Genomic DNA, 23,658 nt, shown 5'->3' on the forward strand with positions numbered 1-23,658 from the left:
TACTACTACTTCTTTTTTCTCTTTCGTATGTATTCAACATAGTGACGAAACATGCCCTGTAAGAGCAGTTTGTCCCTTTGGGCTACTGTAGAAACATGGCGACTTCCATGTAAGAGGAGCCACGGTGTACGTAAAAAGAAATGTCTCAGTCTAAGGTCATAAAAACATAACGGTTCATTATGTAAGGTGATCCTCCTAAATATTACACACTGAACCTTTAATTGCTGGTGTGTCCTTGTGGTTGCATGTTGCAACTGTTTTCTGTCTTTTACTTGGCACTTATGTCTGTTAAGTATTTTTTAAATTAGGTTTCTTTTATCTTTTACATACTTGCACAGTCTTCTTATCCTTCCTTTTTGTTTTGTTTATTTCCCTCCTTCACCATCGGGACCCTTTTTTCTTCCCCATATACCAGCTGTCATTGTGTAGAAGAATTTGTTCCCAGTTGACTTGCCTGCTTCAGTCTTGTCTGAACTTACTTGACCTGCTGCCATGCCTCGTACGACCTGGGGCGTGTGAGGTTATGTCTACCCTGGAGTGACTGATGCGAGGAGAGTTAATGTTGCTGCTGGTGTTGGTGATGTAGTGCTGAACTCTGCAGAGCTTACATGTGAGAAAGTCAATAAATAGTGAGGAATTTGATGCTGCATGTCCGCAGATGGCCTTCATTAGATGTCATAGCCTATAACCCAGATTTTTATTGACAAACAAGTTAAAGGGATCATTAATTTAAGTTAGAGGCTGGAGTTCTGGAGCAATCCCATTCCATTTCAGGCCAAACCGGCCAGCGCTCAGGAGTTTTTATTTCTCAGTTTCTGTTTTATTTTATGATCCGCGACCCCGCCGGCCTGCCAGTCTGCTGCAGCGAACACTGTCTGGGTGTCTGACTGGGCCAAACCAATACTTCCTATATGGAGGGGGTGTGCGAGCAGACCCTCTCAACTTGGACCGATCTTCGTTTTTGCTGAAATCTGATTGGCTCAACAGGGCAGATCAGAGAAGTTTACTTTCCATCTGGAGCGAGTTTCACCTCCAAAACGTTTTGACGGGGCTGAAGTCAACGCTGGGTTGTGTGATAAGCCCAACAGAGACGGTAAAGGTGGAGAAGAGAGTGAAAGAGGAACACGAAATGTGTGATGCCGAAAAAATAAGAATTAAGAAGAAAAAATGTTGGCAATTTGCCAATTTAACGGAGGAATCTCTGTATGTCTTTTTGTATATTAGCTGTGGAGGTGATGCACAGGGACAGGGTGATGATGACTCCAGTCATGCTGATGAGGAGGGAGAGAAGAAGCAGCAGGAGGAGAAAGAGGAGGACAGGGAAGAGAAGCAGCAGGAGGAGAAGGTAAATGGAACCAGACAAAACAGTGAAAAGTACTGGGACAGTGTGTGTTTTTAGAATTAGATAATGGATTATTGTAAGTCATATTTATTACTGATTTTCTTCTCATGCATACGTAGCTGTACAATCAAAAAAGCAGAGTCAGGGTCCAGCAAAGGGGAAGCTGAGCCAGAGAGAGACCTACTCAGAGCTAAAGCTGAGGGATTTGATTTTTATGCACACACATACACACTGCTGTATTTTATGGGAATGTATTGTAGTTTTTGAGTATATTTAAGTATTTTAGCCCTCTGACTGACTCAGGCTTGCCTGACCTGGTCTTGTTCAGTGCAGAGCTGTCTTGCTTACAAACTGTAAGTAAAGAAAGTAGTAGGTGTCATCCTGAAGTTTCTTGAAGGTCTTCAGCGTAATCTGATTCACTGTATACAACAAAAACACTAATATGTATTAAAATGTAATATTTATGCCTCCCCCAAAAGGGTGCTAGCATAAAAAGCCTCTCCGTCTCAAAGTCCCAGGCTGAATTTCAGTCCCAGTAGGCTACATATATAGGTTATATATACTAAATATAGTAATATACTACTAAATATTTACTCCCACTAACTTACAGGTATAGTTACATTATGTAACTAACTGAACAAGCTAACTTAACTGACAAAACTAACGTTAGCTTGTTCAGGTACGACCCATGTAACAACTGAAGAGTAAAAGAGGTAACAGTAATATTGTCAGCATATCTAACGTAGTGGGAATATTAACGTTATATTAGATATCACCAAAATACCATAATATACCTCCAATGACATTTATATTCTAAAAAGTGCTAACGTTAGCCTAATGTTAACTAACCAAATAATGTCAGTTGGGTTGTGTGAATACCATTCATTTTTAAACACATATTTCTCTTTGTAAGTTATCCAGATACAAAACAAGCTAGCTAATAGGGTTAGTTACTAAGAAATTAGGAAAGACTTAAAAAACCTGGTAATGGATATATGAACAGCCAGTACAACCCAATCCAGATCCTCAGGAATGGAGTCCCAGGGAGGGGTCCTGATTGCAAAAGCCTCATCACATTAATTAATCTTGAGGGAGGATTCAACAACAGCCAGAGGACCCTGAGTATCTGAGGCCACACTCTGTAACGTTAATCAGTAACAGTTATCTTAAAATCATCTCAGTGGTAACTAGTAAAGAGAGGTCAGAACAGGGACAAGATGAGAAGGCCAGTCACTGAAACAGGTGGTTAGCTTATTTTACCTAAAGGAATAGTTTGACAATTTGGTGAACACGTGTGCTCACCCTCTAACTCTCTGTCCGGTGATACCATTAACGTTACAGCCTGACTTAGCATAAAGTCTGAAAACATGGAAACAGCTAGCCTGGCTCAGTGAACACATATAATCTTATTCATTTAATCCGTACAAAAACTGACGTGTTAAAAATGAAAATTCGCCGTTTGATGGTTTTAGTAGTCAACTTTATATTTAACAGGCAAATTGAAGAATAGCAGTGATCTTAACAAGGTCACACTGTGGCCTATTTCTCAAACTTCTTGCTTTTTAAAAATGTTTTATATACTGGGACAAACAGGATTCCAGTACAATTCACCTTAATGAAATGATCTGCAAAACTCAAATTGACACTCATTCCTGGGACTGTTCAACTTACTGATATTAATATTTGTGAAGGTTTTAGTCAGTGAATATGTGATACATTGAGTGACTGATTTTTTAAATGTAGGCTATGTTATTTGTTCTCAGGTAAGGAGACTTTCTGAATAGATCAAACTTAACTGCAGCTACATCAGTTAAACATATAGGCCTACCTAAAAGCGACCCATGATCTAAAGCACATTAACAGCTATTAAAAGTCTGAAGGATAGGCTAAGCGAAAACGTGTGACCTAATTTACTGCCTTCTAATCAGATTTCAGATTTTAACCTTTTGTCTACTGCCGCCCACCTACGAAATATTACTTTATGGGCCAATTTGCGGTGACAGGAGGAAGCGTCTGTTTCTTAAAGGGGGGTTTCTTTGAGGGTATTTTGACAGAAGCACTTGAGATTTTCCACTCAGGTAAAGACTGAGTAAACAGACTAGCTCTGAAGTGGCAATCAAAGAGAGGGAGGCCACGTGGGCCACTTAACAAATCTTTGTATCCATGAAATGAATTTGCACATGAAATCTGAAGTGCAGGGAGAGTTTTTCATCAACAGGACGGGGGTGATTTATTAAAGTATTTCTGACTAATACAACTCCTTCCCAATAATTTCTTTTCAACACCAAACCTCCACAAATACTGACTTCATCGTTTCTGTCCTCCAACAACCTATTATTATTATTAATATCTGCAGCACAAAGAGGTTGCTAAATAAAACCATGAAAAAGTTTTTCTAAGAGATTGATTTGGATTGTAATATTAAGATTGACTCAGACTCCCACACACTCAGTTTATCGCCTCGCTCAAAATGTAATTTGTCCACTGTGGTTATATTATATTAGATGTAGAAATCTGTACACAATATTTCATAGGATGTTAATTTTAGTGGAGGCAGTAATGAGGTTTGAGAATAAATTAGTTTTGAGGAAGCTAGGAAGGCAGGGGTCAAAGTGGAGGTTGTAATTTGTCTGAATTGATATTTTTCACTTCAAACAAAACAAATGTAGATGGAAGGTGGCTCTGATAAATAGTCCGATCTGAGTTTTATGGAATTTCTGTGAGTTGGAAGATGCTACAGAAATATTTTAGCGTTGCCAAGTTGGAGTTTTTGGCTGTGGAAAGATGTGATTTTGGCAGAGCGATGAAGCAGGTTTGGCTGGTAGATGTCCAGATATCTGTTTGTGTGTCCTACACGCAGTGAGGGCAGGCAGGCGTAATGGTTGTTACGTCCAGACTTGCATCAAACAGCATTAGCAAATAAATCTTGATGTTGTGGTTTTACCTTACTTGGACTGCCAGCTGGGTGGGAGTTTGCTGGCAAGGAAAATATGGTATATTTTAAAGTCTGAGTGAAATTAGCATATACCTGTTCTGTGTCTAAACCAAATAACCTAATATGCAAAAGCGCTTGACCTCAGTGTGACCTCGATTGCATCATATAAATCCTTGTGCTGAATCCATGCAAATCAAAACGCAGTCAATGTGCAGGATTGGCCGACACGCTTTGCATGAATTATGAGGGCCTGCTCAGGTTTTACCCACACAACCAGGAGTTTTGATGGACACTTGGAAGTCTGATAACACCAAAATCACTTGCAGGTTTTTATCTTTTATTCTTCATCCTCTTCATGCTGCATTTCTGTTTACATAAGATGTCCTGTCAGAAATAGTGAACATTGGTTGCACAGATACCAGCTGAGGCAGCGCCCTCTTTTGGGTATCACAGGCAACATCTCGCATGTTACTGTTCATTATTTGAGAAGCATCTCTTCAGGACTGCAAACAGCCTTTTTTCCATTATTGATTGAGCAGTTCTCATAATCAGTTAATTAAAGATCCCTCAGACATGTTTTAAGACAAATAAAAAGTCAGTTAACAAGATTAAATGTACTAAAATTACATCTACTCATTCTCCCTTGTTGAAAAACTGAGGCTCTATGAATATGAAAATCTTTTTCATGTCAAAAGTTTCACTGCTGGACACACAATGTCTCCCACTTACTAAAACTGCTGCATTACTTCTCAGTGTGTGTGCGCTGCAGGTTTTAAGTTTCCATATCACACACGTTGCATATTGGATCATGAATGTCTTCCAAACTAGTGTCACAAAATCATCTTGTACATACACCTCTTGAAACGTGGTAGAGGAATTGTTTAGATCTTTTACTGAAGTTAAAAGTACTAGTACCACACTGTAAAAAATAATCTGTTTAGAGTAAAGGTGATACAGAATTACTGCAGTAATGTTACAATGTTACTTAAGTAAAAGTATGTCAAAGTATAATCAGTAAAATCAGTTAAATAGTAATTTAATAGTAATTTCCTGTCAATTGGTTAATTAATTAATTAATTAATTAATTAATTAATTGTTGTGAAACTAATTGTTTCAGCTGTACTTGTACTGTTGGGTACTTTAATTTAAAACATCATATTTTATAAGGTCTTTGTGTTTTGTAAGCAAAAATGTTAATTTGTAAAGTAACTAAAGCATTCAAATAATTGTATTGAAGCAAAAAGTACAATATTTACCTCTGAATAGAGCCGAAGTAGATAGTGGTTTGAAACAGTATGGAAAGAAAAGACTCGGGTAAAGTAGAAGTACCTCAAATTGGTGTGGTATCTTAAATTCAGATTTCAGGTGAGCACAGAGAAACTTTCCCCATTTGTGGTGTCAGACACTGCACATACATCATTTTGTACAGTGAGCATCAAACATCCAAATAAGTAACAATAAGCAAAATTGCAAATTAATCGTTTAATCCTTAATGGTCAGAAAATAGTGCCCATTACAAGTTCCCCAAACCTGAAAGTAACATGTTCAAATTGTTTGTTTTGTCTGACCAGCACTCCAAAACCCAAAGATAGTCAGTTTATAATCACAAAAGACAGCAAACATTTGAGAAGCTGGAAACCAGATAAAGTTGCAGATACATTTTCTGCTGTTCAACTAATCAAGTATTTTAGCTCTAGATTAATCTGTTTTCATTATCCTTTATTTGTGTCATTTTATCAATTAACCATTTAAGATGTGTGAAAGTAATGAAGTATGCCCTTCACATTTCCCCAGAACCCTTGGTGATGTCTTCATATGTTTTGTTGATGCTTCATTTTTTCTTGATTGACTAATTGTTTCAGCACCACAGATTAAACAGACTTTTCAGTCTTAATTTTTCAGCCATCATAGACAAGAAGTCCTCTGAAAAGAATTCAGTTTCAACATCTACAATTCCCCTGCTTAAGAAGAGCATGTGATACAGAACAGCTACTAACAGACCTTGTGAAAAGATTGTATACTTTTCCATGATTGCCTATTATTTCCTAGTGCTCAACGGACAAATATGAGGTTTTAAGGCTAACAAGAGACAAAAACCTATTTGAGAACCATAAAGGAATCTAACAGGCTCTAAATGAGGGGCTGAAATATTTTCTTACAGACTAATCTGTTTAATTAAGATATTATCCGTGCCACTCATGAAGACGACAGAGAGATTTCTATAGAAAGCCCTGTGAAGAGATCAACTCAGAGTTTAGGGCCTCATCAAAGAAAGATTCCTCATCTATTCTGGGAGGCGAGCTGTCAATCATCCCCTCATCAGGCTCACAGATTCATATCAGACCCTGACACCAACAGCTGTTTAAAAACCACAGCTAATCCACATTTAAGATGCATATACGCACACACATATTAACACACACTCTCTGGTTAGAATAAGGGCCAGCAGCTGCCACACTCTCTGCAGAGCCAAGAGAAACAGATATACGAAGGCCTGAGATGGATCCAGTTCAAGCACCGGAGTGCAAATGGCCTACTTAGAGTTTAAACTGGGTAATTAGAAACCTAATCAGGGCTCACTTTCTCACCCCTGATGAATGTAATGAAATGCTCCTGTCCTCGTACGTGACGCTCACACCAATTCAGCTTCACGGGGCCCAAATAAAGCTTTGACTGCCTGTAAACACACCTCAGATCACGATTTGTCATCGGATGTGATTCAAACATAATTCAGCTAGAACTCAAATATGACCGTCTTTAATGCATCAGATGGTTTATTATCAGTTACATATGTATCAACATTGAAATTAATTTATACTACTAATAAAATAAAAATTTATCATTTTAGATTAGAACAGAATAGAACTTTGTTGTCCACCAGAGTGGAAAACTGTCGTTGGAACACATAACATACAAAAAAAGCAACAAAGAAAAAATCAAGAGACCACTGAGATGAGACAATACACTACAGTACACAAGTAAAGAATATAAAGCAAGATTTATGGCTTGGTTTGTCTTAAATTGCTGATTGTTCTTAAAATAAAAGATTTATTAAAAACGCTCTTGGTTGCCAAAGTCACCCTGTAGCACCTTCTGGCGTTCAGTGTCATTCAGGATGTTTAAGGGTTTATTTCTTGCCCTGATGTTACGCAGCTATTATACAACTAATTTATTAATTTGTTTATTAGTTTATTTAACAGGAGGAATACAGATAAACAGTGTTACATACAAAGAAGCAATGCAACAGATGTAATGTATTATGTGTATAACATCTAGCTGAAGCTAACATCCCTGGTTGGCATTTTAAATGCAGGTTACAAAAGTATTGAAACTGATTCAGGATAAAAACAACTGAATAAATGAAACATTAAACCACTATATTTAGCATTTTTAAAGAGGTATATAAACATTTAATATATTATTTATAACACACCATTACATAGTTGTATAAATGTTTATTTGCCAACAACTATAACTCCTCCTGTGGGCACCAATACAGATAATGTTTGACAATATTATATTTGTTGTAATAATATAAAATAATGTTTTAAATGTTTATACTGTCTACTGCTTACACACTCCAAATGGGGAGACTTAAAGTAAGGTGTTATTAAGGTTTATTATGTACAACTAGCTAACAGTTCTGTAATAAATCCTACCTTCGTGAAGGTTATAATGTTTTTCCCACACTGACGAACAGAAACCCCTATCAGTATAATGCAATGTGATTGCATACCCTCCTGTCTGTCAGATTGCCCTGTTGGTGAGCAGCAGCTGTTACTGGGCCGTGACCACTAGTGATACTGGTGTTACTGGGCTTTATGTAAATCCAAATATTTAGACTGTGTGAAGGAGATCAGGTATCTGCTGGACCTGAAGCTCTATAATGAGTTTTTATCTTGACTGAACAGGAGATCGTGGATCCAGCAACGAGTTCCCAAACAAAAGCAAACTCCACCAAAAGCTTCTGAATACGATGTTCACTTAGCAAATATTTCAGGTCAAGCGAGATCATTTCAATGAAATTTCAGCAGCTAAATATGGCAAATAAAGTAGATTTATCTTTTTCACAGTGATGTTTTGTTGCTGGACAGTCTCAATCTCTTTAAAAACAGTAGTGAAGAACTTTGTCATATTTTACAGACATCTTAAACCAATAACCCAAACATCTGGAAATTCTTTGGTAATATAAGTTGTCGTTTGTTTCAGCTCTGTCATAATGCTGTTCAACCTACTTTTATAGAGCAATTTAAGGACAATTTCAACCAGGGACAATCTAGCTACCACAATCAGGTAGCCAAACTAATCTGGGGAAAAAAACAAATATCACTGCTGTAAACAGACACAGTATTATTTTTTCTCCCAGGAAGTGTGTTGCTGCATATTCATGTAGCCGTAGCTTTCTTCTCCATCTTTTCAGATCATTTTATGTAGGCAACATTTTCTGCAACACCTGTGGTAATTATAAGCACATAGGGTTACACACATTAACACAGGTATTCCAATATTTGTTCTTCACAACCATGAGGCTTTTATTCAAAGTCAGAATAGAAGGCTTGTGGAGTTTATTTAAATTGTGAACAGATCATCTGTGAAATTCAGCTCTGTGAAGGTAGATGAGTGTTATCCTTTCTAAACAGCACAGGAGATTAATTCTAGTGCCAAGAGCCATGTAGCCCACAGAGCAGCAGACTCCCAGGCTGTCCTGCATGCTGCGTTCAGGGGAAGTCAGTCAATTACTAAGGAACATTGGATGCAGTGAGGAAACCTTGAAATAAGGTTTTTTAGTTACTTATTTTAGCAGATGTTAAAGCACAGCAGCAGCACAAGGAGAATAAATGTGCATGAGTTGCAGGATGATTTTCCAAATACCACTGTATTCCATGATGACTAAAGGGTATCCCCACCAGCAAACCCTGTAACAAGACACTGCATCACATTAGTAAGCTGCTCGTATTATGTTACTGCTATTTTACAGATACGTTGATCAACATATCATCACAAAATCACATTAAACATATCTGCGAATAACATGTATGCAAAATGTTCCCTTCATACTGGGCATACTGTATGCAAATGGTTTGAAATGTTAATACAGTGTCTGCGAAGTGTTTACTGTCATTTTCACATTTAGGCAAGTACCTGAAGGTAGAGAAAAATGATGGTGTTTAGCTCATTCATGAGGATAGCTTTTCACAGCACAGTCATGTTTAACAACCCGGCAGGTCTGTGAAATATTAAATTATGTAGACTTTGTGACCTGAGTGCAAACTCTCAAATGAAACATTCTTCCATTAATGACAAATGACAGTTTGATTTGGAAATATGCATTGAATCTATAAAGTCTCTATCACTATGGGATATTGTTCTACATATGTTCCTATATTGGCATTTAGGCTTATATGATTGCTGTTTTAGGCCCTCATCTAATCTCCACCCTGCAGTGTTGGTGCACAAAGTGAATGCAGGAACTCACAAATTGTTAATATAATGCAACCAACCTTATTGTATTTATCTTTTTCTATGTCTTGTTGTCTAATATGCCTCTGTTATATTAGGAGAGTGTATCCTTTACAAATCTCTTGTGCGTGTAAGCCTACACATAGGCTACTTGGCCAATAAAGCTGATTCTGATTGTACATTTGATTTATGCCTGAAGAATTCTGTCAAAATAACATTTAGGCTAAATTAATCAATTAATCTTTATGTATGTGTACACTTAAGCACCAATATACCAAGGCAAATCCCTTTTATGCGACAATGGAGGCCTACGTGACAATAATCCTGATTCTGATATGTGCTACAGTCCCTGAACGCAGCGTGCCTCCCGCGGCCTGTGGACGGTTTCGGCGGCCCAACACACCACAACACTTGCGGTGAACAGCTGGCAGAGAGCGGTGTGTTTTTCTTTGCGGTCTCAATAATACGGTGTTGGTTTACCAGCTCTGGGGATGTGGGCTCTCCCTTTGTGATGCTTAACAAGAGACTTAGTGGTCTTTGTCCGATTTATATTTTAATTATCTGCTAAACTGCGGCTGAGGGCTATGTGGAAGAGCCAAGGACTGACCTCAGCAGCTGTCAATCACAGCAAGGAAGAGGACTTAAAGCATATTCATATGTTGTTTATAGAATATGTCTTATTGACACACAAACACAAACATATACAAAAATATGGTAGGCCTATTATATCAGGTCTTGCAGGCTTTTATTTGGTTATTCGCAGGTGATACTAAACTGTAAACAAAATCCTTTAACGGGAGTCTAATTTTTTACAATAATACTGAGTTACAAACAGTTTTAGTTTTCAAATAGGCTACCTGATACTGATCTGGAGATTCCTCCAGATCAGTATCAAGTGGTGCACTAATATGATCAGATTGGTCAAAATAACTTTGTATGTGACGCCATCTGTTGGTCATGAAACCCATCGCTGCAGAAAAAATTGTTTCAAAATACCATTAAGTAATGAAACACATTGAATACAATTTCAGTAATTAATATAAATTTGACAACGTGGCTGATCTTAAAAAAACAAATAAATATACAAATACACCATCCTTGTTTCCCTTTGGTAATCTTAAAACATTTCCGTTGGGCATATATTAGGCTATATTAATATATTATTATTTTTGGATAAATCTCCAGGGGTGGAAGTAAATGTACCAATACACACACAATGTAAAAATACTCTTATTAAAAGTAAAATACTTCCCCTGTGACTGATAGCATGCTTTTACATGCTCTACATGCTTCTATCTGACATTATAAGATTAGATTGTTAATAATGATGCATCTATAAACACAATTTTACTGTTGTAGCTGCTCGAGTCCAGAAACAGTTAGGTAAGTAAGTTTAGTGGTTCCCAACCTAGATGTCGGACCCCTCCAAGGAGTCACAAGGTAAATCTGTGGGGTCATAAAAATATTATAATAGACATAAGATTATGTTTGTTGAGATTCATAGAAAATATGACAACAACTTAAAAAAAATTTTGTGAGGATACACTCTAATTTGAACAGTTTATTTTATAATATGTCTAATCTTAATCTGAAGGTTACTTGTGGTTATAGCTGTAAAAATTAATGTAGTGAAGTAAAAAGTGCAATATTTTCCCAGAAATGGGGTAAAGTAGAAGTACAAAGTAAAAAATGGAAATACTCCGTACGAACTTGAGAAAATGTACTTCATCCCTGCAAATCTCAAATTCAAACATTTGAATTCAACAACCTTCTCTGTTATCATGGTGGGTATGATTACAGCCTCCGTGTCCTGTCCCTCCTCTCTAGCCACATTACGTATTCCCCAGGCCCGTTCATTGCCACTTTCAGTCCATCCACCAGGAACCTGTTCCCAATCATTCCCCTAGCTCATTCCCTCAGCAGCCTCTCAGCACTTCCTTTGCTCTTGTGCCAGGTTGTCCTAGTTGCCATCTTTTCCTGTATTTTTGTGTTCGACCTTTTCTCACCTGAATCTGTCTGCCTGCCCGCCTACCTGCCTGTGTACCTGTACCTGTAAGCTATTAACATCAGTAAATAACTCAGTCATCCTGCTGCCTGCTCTTTCACTTGGGTCCAATCCTGCATTTCTTGAGTCGAGGCAGTGAAAAATAATAACAACTCCACATTTGAAGGAGGAGTGAATATGATGGTCGAAGCAGCATGTTTTCTGACGTGTAGGCATAATTTACAAAAGCTGACGAAAGTGCCTGTTTGGATTAAAAATGTATGCAGTTCTGTATGTGCTACTTAATTGTACTTATTTTTTTACACTTATTTATATTGCACATATTCTTCCAATTGTTAACAATTGCACAATCTTTAATCAATATTTTGCACATTCCATTATCTTTGTTTTAAACACTTTACAACTATCAGTCGACTATAGGCAAGACTAGGCGATTCTGATTCGACTATGTATATCCTTAGTCGGGACAGCCCTAATATATATATATATATATATATATATATATATATATAATATTCTGACAGCATGTCTTGTAATAGTGTCTACTCATTTTGCGTCCTTATGTCCAGACAAACCCTTTATTAAATATAAAACAGACCGTTATAATAGTGCATTCATTTTTATAAATCAAACCCTCTTTTCATTCCCTCCCCCTCTTTCGACCAACAATCATCTCAGTAGCAGCTAATAGAGATCAAAATGAGGGGAAAACAAAGAAGAGAAGAAAAGGGTCTCTGTCTTCAGCTCAGAGGAAGCCCTCTCCTGCCGTCTGCTTGTCTGTGGTGAATATTAAGTGACGGCCGGATGATTTGTCCTTGTGTTTGTCCTCTTCTGATACTTCCTCCCTGGGCGTCACATCCCCCATGGAGAGGCTAATCTGCACACAGCGGGGGCTCCTTCCAATGAAGAGCTGAGAAAAAAACACATACGAGCTATTGTCTCAGAGTGAATACAGGTTAGTCATCCTTTTACGTCAGCAGAGAGCCACATTTTTCACCGTATAAACACATCTTGTGCTGATATTTTGTGCTAGTTTGGCGTTGTTATAACAGTACTGTACCTTTTTAATAAAATAAATAAAAGTATCCTTTCAAAACATGTTAATAATTCCGTGCAGATTGGAGAAGTGAAATTGTTAGTTTGGTAAGCTGTGCTATGACCCAAAAACCCAAAAGCATATATGTATTTGTGTGTGGGTTTCTAGACTCACTCACTGAGGAAGTCCACTGTAGACGAGGCAAAGAAACTAATTTCTGGACTGGAAAAGCATTCAGCACCATCCCAATCTCTCTGAAATAAATGCAACAACTGTACATTGGTTGCAAGTGCAAAACATTAGCCTGCTAACGACAGTAGAGGTAGATGAGATTGAAACTATGTACACAGGAGAGCACTGAATAACATCATATACGGACTCTTAACAGCATCAACGACACACATAAAAATGATGCGGATGACTGCAGCTTTTCTGGATTGTCTTTTATCCTTAAAATGTGTTTTTTGACCCAAATAAGCACCAACCAACCAAGGCTTTGTTTCCCCTTAAAATAAGAGTCAGTTTATCAGATGAGTACAATGCTCACCAACAAGACCAGGCAAGAGGATGTCACTTTTAAAGCGACTTTATAAACAGAACAAGAAAGAACGCTTGTAGAGACCGAGCAGCCTCCCTGCAGTCTTTAAGGGATTGAACTAATACAGTGGAACAAAAGAGAGAAGCAGATCTAAAGTGGAGAAAGGAGGGCGAGTTTAATGGAGCCCGTCTGACTGTTTGATGTCCCTGGGGAACGCAGAAAACATGTAAGCCCCCTGTAATTTACTGTTTGGGGTTGCCTGAGTAGGCTTAATTCCCAGGAGGACCTTCTCCCAGTGTTTTTATAAAGTCAGGATTTGTAAAGCTGCTCTCGTTGACCCCCTGCAGGTCATGAGGGCAGAGCAGCAGAGTGACCCTCCGCAGGACTGAGTATGAGTGTGTGTGTATGAGATAAATGCCTGAAGGAAGACATGGACTGTTGGAAACACTTCACATACAAGGAATAACCCTTTTCTTGGTGTAACAGCAATTTAAAGAATTAATGTGTATTTTTCATATAAGTAAATGTCTCTTTCAATAAAACACTAAAGAAACTTAACTTGAAGCCATCAATGTGCATTAAAGTCTTTGTTTGGTTGATTTCCCACCAAACTTGTTTTGTTTGCTTTACTTTACAGCAATGTATGTTTGCAATACATAAAGAGCTGGACAGTTTAGTAAATAGTTCTCGATCGGCTTACCTGATTAAATAAAGGTTAAATTTAAAAAATTGGAAAAATTTGTATACTTCTGTTTCGAGTCATGTACATCGGTGTCTGCGGTTCTCTGCTAATTACACCACCATGTTCTATGTTCTATGTTGAGTATCTTCTTCTTTGTCTGTGTAGGCTACTACAAACAATGACATCTTGTTTTTTTTGAACGAAACATAAGGATCTCCGTGAGTGCTTTTTCTCACAAAGGAGTCACAATCCTCCTCCAAAAGGTGTCAAAAGACCAAGGAAATGCATCAAGGAGATGTCATAACACATGGGAAGGGAGAGGACAGTATGACATGTTGCAAAGGTGCCCAGATAGAACCATGCTGGGGGACATGGTGTTTCAAGTTGTAGTAATTTTCCTACCCAGCTGATGACAGTTTATTTTCCAAGTTGCATAGAGACAATCAACAGACCCTGAACCATCTGAGAAGAATCATATGACTAACTACAGTAGTATATTTAAGGTATGATACACTGTAGCCTCTTTTGTATATTTATTGTTAATCTGACGTCAACTAATTACAAAATGTAGTTTTAAACAAAGAGTGAAGTTGCTTGGATTCTTGAAACACACCCAGAGATATTTCTAAACATTTAGTTTAGTGGCGGCCTAAATAATAGTAAATATTTAGACATATAGGGGCCCGAGATAATGTCTGGGATCCCTGAGTCATTCACAGCTTCCTCCTCCATTAAGTGTTCCTGGAGTTTAACTGGTATATCTATCAGTTTGTTATAGCACAAATCAGTATCAACCCCTCAACCCTGCATGTAGGTTTTGTCTTAAGCGCCATCGTGCTACTCAGCACTTTTCCCATGATACTTCACCGCAGGCCCGTCTGTCTCAGTCCAACCTACATCCATCTCGTTCCCTCGACTTTGAGGACGTCCAGACGTGCCCGAGGGTTCGCAGCGGTTCTTAACTGTCACGGTCAACTCCTGGCTGCAGGAGAAAGAGAAGGTCAGGATTATGAGGGACTGTTTGCGCTCTGGGGCCCCCGGTAACCTTCAACCTACCCTCCAAACTGACACACTGACCGCTGCTATTGACGCAGTCATGAACAGCACTCAGAACAATGTCAATCCCCCGACCCACCCGTTATATCTTTTGTGAGAATATGATCTCATTCTTTTATCACTTTATAAGGGAGACATTTATTTATAATATTAGCATCAGCAAACAACAGCATTTGGTCAAATTAATCCTGCTCTGTTACACTTTTTCACAACAAAGTGTTACATCTGTAAAACGTTAAAAAGCATTATGAACTAAGAAATGAATCCCGGCCACAGCCCATCTGTTTACATTACCCAGCAGCAGTTATGAGGATTGAACAGTGTTCTGTATTCATGTGATGACACAGTATTGAGTGTTATAATTATTATTCAGGATGACACCAGCTAGTTTTTATACCGCTCTGTCCTTTAATTAAAGTGTTTTCTTATCTTATGACTTGATGGTTTATGCGGTTTAATGAATTTGTTTTCAATAAAGTTTAATTTAAAAGAGAAGTGAGTATATAAAGCACATAAAATTTTTGTTTCCCCCAAAAGAACCAAGAAATCCTGCGCACTGTTGATCAATTTTAATCCCTTTATTTCCAACATTTTGTCCCTTAGACATTCATACAGACAAACCGTAAAATATACTGTACACATATCAAGTTGATATGATAAAAATGATGATTTAAAAAATGCAGATTCAACATATCAGACATATATTCCTGTTCTGATCTAAACATAAGAGTGAACGGGACAAAACAGGTGTGTACTGGTTTTGCTGGAAAACCTGCTGAAACCAAAATCACTTCTGGTGGTTCTGTGAGATTATTTTAAGTCTGAATCATTGTTTTATAACTTCTCTTGAAACGCTGCCTTCTTGGTTTTTGCTGCATTATTATTGTAGTCACTTGGGCTGATGAAACTTCTGTTCATCCACTTGATAAAACAATAAAATATGACACACGTTCATTTTCTTTGTATAGCTGCACCTGTGGCTCATTATGAGTTTATTTTTGTAATTTTTAACAACTGCAACTGAAGTTTCTCCTGAACATTTAAATGTTTTTTTACATTTTGCCAATGTAATTATTACATAGAAAATGTCCAAATGTATAAAGTGGGTTTGTGTGGAAATATATTTTAAAAAATGTGATTTGTTGATAAAGTAACTTGTCAGCTTACAAGGACGTAATTGTAATTGGCCGTGCAGGAGCCAGTCAGGAGCTTAATGCAGCTGAAATGATGTGCGATGACTGAGCAGACATAAACAGCACTAATCTGGTGATGAGATGGACTCTAATCTGAATTTCAGCAGTGACCAGTGTCAAAGCCAAAGGCGTTTGTCCGTGTGCATTCATTGACAAGATCTCAGAGGTTATTTGTCAACACGACTTGTATAGCTTTGGTAATCTCCCCTCCTCGCCTATAGACTGATTGATAATTGATCCCTGTTCAAACAGGCTCTCTTTGGGCCACAGTTGCCTTTGAATGCCAAACGAGTCATTCTGCCTCGTCCTCTCACAGCAGCCTAATCCGATAAACGAATGGGAATGAGTGTCGTCCTCTGCTGATGTCAACCTTTCACTCTACCATTTATCTCATATTGTTTACTGATGAGGCCCTCGAAATGGACAGGGTCACTCACTGAAGCCTGCTGCTTTTGTCAAAAGAAGAAAAACCTCAAGTCTTATTTAAAAACAAAACTATTACACAGTGACAGCTGCAGCTGGTAAGAAAGTCATTTACTGTTTCACATTAAGTAGGGATTCATGAACAACACAGATTCCTGAGTAACACGCTGAGGTTTTGGTCGATTTACTACACATCCTGCAAACATAATATTAATACTGACAACAAAAGAATTTTATGTTTTGATGGCAATGTCGGTCTGTCAACAACCATGAAAACATACTGTTGTACAGACACTCATGATCCTCAGAGGATGAATCCTACTGACTTTAGTGGTCGCCTCACTTTTATTTTTGCACCACCGTGAGGTTGACTTATGGATTTTAGAGAAGAATTTTAACAACTGTTTAATTGTCCGTAATTAAATTTCATTCACACGTTCATGCCCTTCCCAGGATCAGTCTGTCCAATATGACCAAACAGCTGCAAAACTAATGACATTCCTTTGTGTTTAGTGCTAATCAGTATGCTATGCTAACAAGATAAACTAAGATGGCAGGCATGATAAACATTACCATTACCAAACATCAGCATGTTGTCATTGTGAGCTTTTAGCTTGTTGCTGTTAGCATTTAACTAAAATAAATACGATCTCTGTCCACACCAGCGTTTTAGCTACATATCAGAGTTGATCTTCGTCTACATTAAAACCACTGAAAACGCACATCTAGTGGCAGTTTAAGTACAATGGGCATGCGTGTGCCGGTGTAAACATGAAGCAGATGGTTTATTCAGTAGTTACAGAAGATTCAGAAAAAGAATAAAGAAATAAAGATGAAGAACCACACCAGATTTTTTTGCATGGACCAATATCAAGCTGGGACAGTTACTTAATGTAACATTGAAGTTAAAAGAGACTGGCGGCGGAAAACAGACTGGGAGTCGTTGCAAAGTAGGCTAAATACGGCAACATGCAGAACACAAGTGTAGGCTGTAAGTGTTATTTGCATGGTACAAAATATTTAAACAAATATCCCAAGTCAAAAACTGTCAGTAGCATTGTGTTTCTGCTTTGCATGACCTATAAGACCCAATCAGAGAGCCAAACGTGAGAATCTGCGTCATCGTTTCTAAAGTCCTCTGTTTTTGCCCATCTGCACAAAAAACGGGGTCAGCAGCGTTTTCAAACTTCTCCATTTTAGGTCTTCCTTTTCGCCGTTTTAGTCTGGACGGGAGGTGCAAACGTAGCAAAAGGTCTCAAAATAAAAACGTAGTAGTGTGGATGGTGCCTAAGTACAGCCTCACAGAGCAGGTAACATGGCATTAGACTTTTTCTTTTTAATAGTATTTCCCACCTTTCCAGTAGTTGTTTTTTTCTTTTGTTTGACCAAATGTACAAAACACGACTTGGAGAGACTTTGAACTTGCCTGAGTTTTGTTATGTTATGATAGGGCAGTGATGCAGGAATCGGTGCAAGTTGATTTTAACTTTGCAGAGTAGTTACTGTGCAATAACATAACTTTTGTGAGCGGCATGATGCTCACTATGATGGATTTTAAGCAAGTTTAAACTCTCTTAATACAGTCTGAAAACAAGGTCCACTGAGTAGCTGTTCTGGAGCTTTTGATTATGATTACATCTTCCTCAGCAGTCTTGCCACATTGTAACTTTATTGTGGAAACAGCAAGAGCCACTTTCACCAGATTTGGTTGCACCAGCTGTTAAATGAGTTATGATGTAATGGTTTACAAAGTGGAGATTAACGTCTCATTAAATTAAGACGGTTTGTATCGCACATATGTATAAATGAGTTGTGTTAATAAATATTTACATTAAGTAAATAAAAAGTGTAACTGAACCAACTGACAAAACTAACATTTGGTTGCTGACATACAACCTGTTTGGACTGAGGACAATGGAACCGTCTACACATCTGATGTGACAAATTTAATTTCACTTTATTAAAAGGTTTTAAATTACATTGGACCTCAAATTACAAATTATTATGTTAACAATGTCAGACAAAGTAAACAAATGATGTTGCCTAGATTAGCATACATTTTTCATTGTACAAAATATTTCTCTCTGACACACATGTACACCGATCGGCCATAACATCATATCCACTGACAGGTGAAGTAAAAAACACTGATTATCTCGTTACCCTGGCACCTGTCAGTGGGTGGGATTTATTAAGTGATCAGTGTGTCCTCATAGTTGACATGGTAAAATGGGCAAGCGTGAAGATTTGAGCGATTAATTGCGATGGCCAGACGACTTGGTCAGAGCATCTCCAAAACGGTCTGCAGTGGTCGGTAGCTATCAAAACTGGTCCCAGAAAGGACAAGTGGTGAACCAGTGACAGGGTCATGGGAGGCCAACGCTCATTGATGCTTGTGGGGAATGAAGGCTGGCCCATGTGGCCGGATCCAATAGATGAGCTACGGTAGAAAAGGCCGATGCTGGTTCTGACAGAAAGGTCACACACAGTTCATACACATGGGAGTCCATGCCTCGATGGGTCAGGACTGTTTTGGTGGCAAAAGGGAGACCTAATGTTGTTCTTCCATTCCATATTTATTATATTTCTACATTTATTTATGTTGACTGTATGATTGTCTACGTGTAGCACCTTCTCACCACAGCAAATTCCTCGTATGTGTAAAACACTACTTGGCAATAAAGCTCCTTCTGATTCTTCTTCTACAATATGACCAGCAGGTGGTCATAATGTTATGGCTGATCGGTGTATTTTACAAAATATATATACAATATATACAAAATATTGACAGGTAAGTTTAATCAATCATCTGTTACTGTTGGCAGTTATGCTCCAGTTTAAGATGCTACGTTAACTTCCTGTTTACTGTTGATTGCTCCTGAGTGGATAGCGTTTCCTGGCAAACAATTTACAATTACTAATCTCTTTACCTGCTCCGACACTCCTGAAGTTTCTATATTGCAACCCGATGAAAATCAAATGTAAATCAATAGTTTGAATCTCGCTAGTAGTAATTTCAGGAGGACTCTAGTAATTAATTTCCAAATAGCTAGTGTAACCAATACAGATGAAAAAACAATCTCAACAAAAGATCCATTTAGAAGTTGTTCTGGAGCTTTTGATCAAGTCACATATAGAAGTTCATGAAACCATTGGCTGCCTTAAAGATAGAAAAACATTCAGCTACCCAGCTGCAGAGAAGTAATAAAATACAAAAAATGTTGTTATAACTCATCTGACATGTATATTTGCGTGCTGCAGAAGGACTTCTGTTAATGTTTTCTGGTCCAACCTGCCTTCACCCTGCTGCTTTTGTTAAATTTCTCCTCTACCTTCACAGTGAAGAGGATAGGTCAGTCAGTGATCAGCCAAGGCCCAGAGCAACACAATTTTATTTGTAAGGCACGACACGGGGAATGACATTTAACTTGTTATTATTTCCCAGAGAAGATTAATGATAAATTGTCCATTATTTTTCCTTAAAAGTGAAAGATAAGACCACAGTCATTTGCCCTGAAGCCAGAGTGCCACCACTATGCAAAATGACAGCCAATTATCGGGGCCTAGTTTGGGATAATGACTTTACAATGAATCTTTTGATTGAAATGTAACTCGGTTGGCCGTGGGCAAAGTGCAAAAAAAAAAAAAAATTGAATACAAAAGTTACAGAAACAATGAGCTCTATATAACTGTGTTCATCTCTTTCTCTAGGTCTCTCGCCCTCCCTCTCTTTCCACTCCTCTTTAGAAATAGCTATAAGAGAAAGCCAGAGACATGCATATATTGATGGAAAAATTATTAAGTCGCAGAGGGCTTGCAGCAAACATAAATTAGCATATTCAGGGTAAATATGCAGACTATTTACGATAATAAGACCGGATTATTCAATTCAATGAATGTTAAATAGATGAGGAAATGGTATGTGTCTTATCTAGTCAAAGCTTCTATTCATTTTAATCGCTTCCCAATTGAACTCTTCATTTTATTCTCTCTGAGTTATTGTTCCCATTCCAGCCAGCGATGGCACCTATAGGTCCTGGGAGATTTCTGCCGGTCACGTGGTTTAAGTGGCGTTCACCTTATTCTCGGCAGAAATGGAGAAAGTCGACGTCACCCTGAGGCCAGCATCATGATAAGCCCCTTTTCATTATGCACAGGGGCCGATGGAGAACAAGATAAGCAGGGCCTTGTGTGGCGGGAACATACAAGTCATCTAGATTAAATAAAAATGCCTTTTTTCCTACAGCATAGGTCCATAAACAAAACACATTTGGTTTCTTATTGTGTGTATTAAAACTTTTAACTTTAATCAGTTTGACCATGTTTGTGTGTGTGTGTGTGTGTGTGTGTATATTCATATAATATAGTCTTTCTGACATACGTTTACAAAGACTCACAGACTGCTACTGCTGCAGGCTTTTCTTCTCTTTCACCAGTTTCATAAAACACCATAAAAGACACATTTGAACTAATTATGAAACCGCCTACATGCGGAACAGATTGAATGTAAGCCCTTTCAGGTCTTGGAGGGGTTTCATAGGGTTCTTTTGTGTGAAAATGAAGTGTAATTTGGTTGTTATTTCACACTCACTGCACAAACAAGTGACTGAAGTTATACACAGACTCCTAAGTAGGCCCGATGTTAATGTAAATAATGAATAAATATGAATGTAAATGTAAAAAAGGCTTAGCAAATTCCCAAAACAGCTGGTCACTGTAGTTTTTAGCAGACATTAGGAGTAAAAAGTGCAAATGCTGTGTACAATGGGCTGCGGATACGTTTTTTTCACTATTGAGTATTTATAGCAGCAGCACGGTGTACGTGTGTGATTGACTCAAAATAAAACTCAGAACATGTAACTCAGTGCAACAGTAACGGCAATGAAGCTCTATAGCTCAGAGGATGAAGATATAACAGGCACACAATACATGTTAGTAGGATCCATCATGCTGCGGTGTTTTAGATTTCTGAATGTGTCTTTCCTTATTTCAGAGCCTTTGATTTCCATGTATTTGACTACAGTATGGAAATCAACTTGGAGAGTTGTATTATCATTACGTAGTAGTTTGCACAAGCAAACTCACAAGTGTAAATGCTAACTGATTTAGGAGATGCAGATGAACTAACTAACTTTTGTTTTATTTTATTTATTTATTTTTTTTACATATGAACAATGTAGAGAGGACTGAGGACAGCTCAACAGTGGTTGTCCAGGGAGGAGAGTCTGTTTTCTTTCAGCATTCTGTTTCAGCCTAAAGCCAGACAATTTAATCTTTGTTTGTTTGTTTAATCTTGTTCCTCAAAAGACAATTGTTTTTTGTAAGTAACAATACTATATTACTGTCTTCATGTGTGTGTGGGTTTGTATTGAAGGGGCCTTTATCGGCCGAGGAACGGAGGGCTCTGCAGCGGGTGATTAAAACTGTTCAGAAGATCATTGGTACCCATCTCCTGAGCATCAGTGATATCGGTGAGGTGAGGTGACTGCACAGAGGCCAAAGGATACTAAAGAATAGTACCCACCCAGCCACAGCCTGTTCACCCTGCTGCCTTCTGGGAAGAGATATAGAAGTTTCAGCTGCCGCACCACCAGCTTTTTCCCCCAGGCTATCAGACTCTTAAGCTCAAATTCATCTTCAGCTCTGCTCCATTTTATTTCTGTTTGCCATTTTTATAATTGCTTCTGTATTAATGTATATTGTCTGCTTTGTAGCAGAAGGGATATTGTGAAAAAATAAATCTCCCTACCTACCTACCTACCATTAATCTGTGTACATAGTCATATTGTGGGGACCCCATAAAGGGTAACGTTGGTTTAGATTTAGGTTTTTCTCCAAGATATTGATGTAGGTCTGTGTAATGTCGTCTGAAGTGATGAAAACACAACTGTGTATGTGTGTATATATTTTTAATTTATTATTATTACTATTTTATGTACATATTACTTTTGACTGTATGTAGGCTATTTAATGTAAAGCACTGTGACTGACGAAATCTACACGTCTTCCCACTTTGTATTATGAAAAAAGTCAAGTGAAGGTAAAAATAAAGGTTGAAAAATAAACCACAAGTGTCCACAGTGACCACACACTCAGGCCCAAAAAGATATATAACCGAGGATCTTTGGCTGATAAGAGCAAACTGGTTTAACCTGGTTTACCTCCTGAACCAGGTAGAATAGATCATCCACTAATTCCAGGTTTGCCTGCACCTGCTGTCCACATGTTGAAGTCTCCTTGAGCAACACACTGAACCCTAAGTTGCTCCTAATTATCAGGTTGGCACCTTGCATGGTAGCTTGCTGCCATCAGGGTGTGTGTGAATGGGTGAATGACAAACTGTAAAGGCTACCTCTGTACATGATACGGGAAAAGGTGTTTTCTCTTTAGATATATCAGTAATTAAATAAAGTAGTATGAATAAACGTATTTTAGAGCAAATCAGTCCAATATCTTTTACATTTCAACTTTGCACACCCTTAAGAAAGTGGCTGTAGTTACTTTCACCATACAATGAATAGTTAATTGCCAGCCTTACATGCGGTTCTCTAACATAAATAAAATACACATCACCGTAAAAGGGATCCATATGTGGATTGAACAAGATTTCCATTCATGCTGGTTTCAATTTCCATCACTTGAGCTATTTAATCTCAAATACAACCCAACACAGTATTTGTACTGATTCAGCCACTCTCTCCATCAGCTGGCAACAAATGTGCCAAAGTCTCCATCTAGTGGCTGTGAGACTAAATGGCTTTGGATTCATTTTCACAAACTATCTATCATCTGCTGCCATTTGCTGCCATCTGCTGTTCACTGTACTGGTATTTTCATATGGAAAAGACATGCTGTTTGGTAAAATATAAATTATGTTCTACGGAGATGAGGGGACTCTAACAGCTTAGTTAAACTGAAGTGGGGAAATACCTTCATATGTGGTAAAATATTATATTATAACTAAAATGTTATTTATTTAGAAATAATC

At 38.0% G+C, this 23,658-nt stretch overlaps 1 long non-coding RNA gene across 1 annotated transcript; it reads left to right on the forward strand.

Annotated features, from left to right (window-relative positions):
* Positions 1-971: 971 nt before the first annotated feature.
* LOC119909800 lies at positions 972-23,056 on the forward strand. The gene is made up of 3 exons (XR_005445545.1): positions 972-1,093; positions 1,225-1,345; positions 22,045-23,056. It is a non-coding gene; the product is annotated as an uncharacterized LOC119909800 (long non-coding RNA).
* Positions 23,057-23,658: the final 602 nt, after the last annotated feature.

The sequence above is a fragment of the Micropterus salmoides genome, unplaced genomic scaffold, assembly GCF_014851395.1.
Source record: "Micropterus salmoides isolate LMB-PRFRI ecotype aquatic unplaced genomic scaffold, ASM1485139v1 Ms_hic_scaffold_19, whole genome shotgun sequence".
In the NCBI taxonomy this organism is placed as follows: domain Eukaryota; kingdom Metazoa; phylum Chordata; class Actinopteri; order Centrarchiformes; family Centrarchidae; genus Micropterus; species Micropterus salmoides.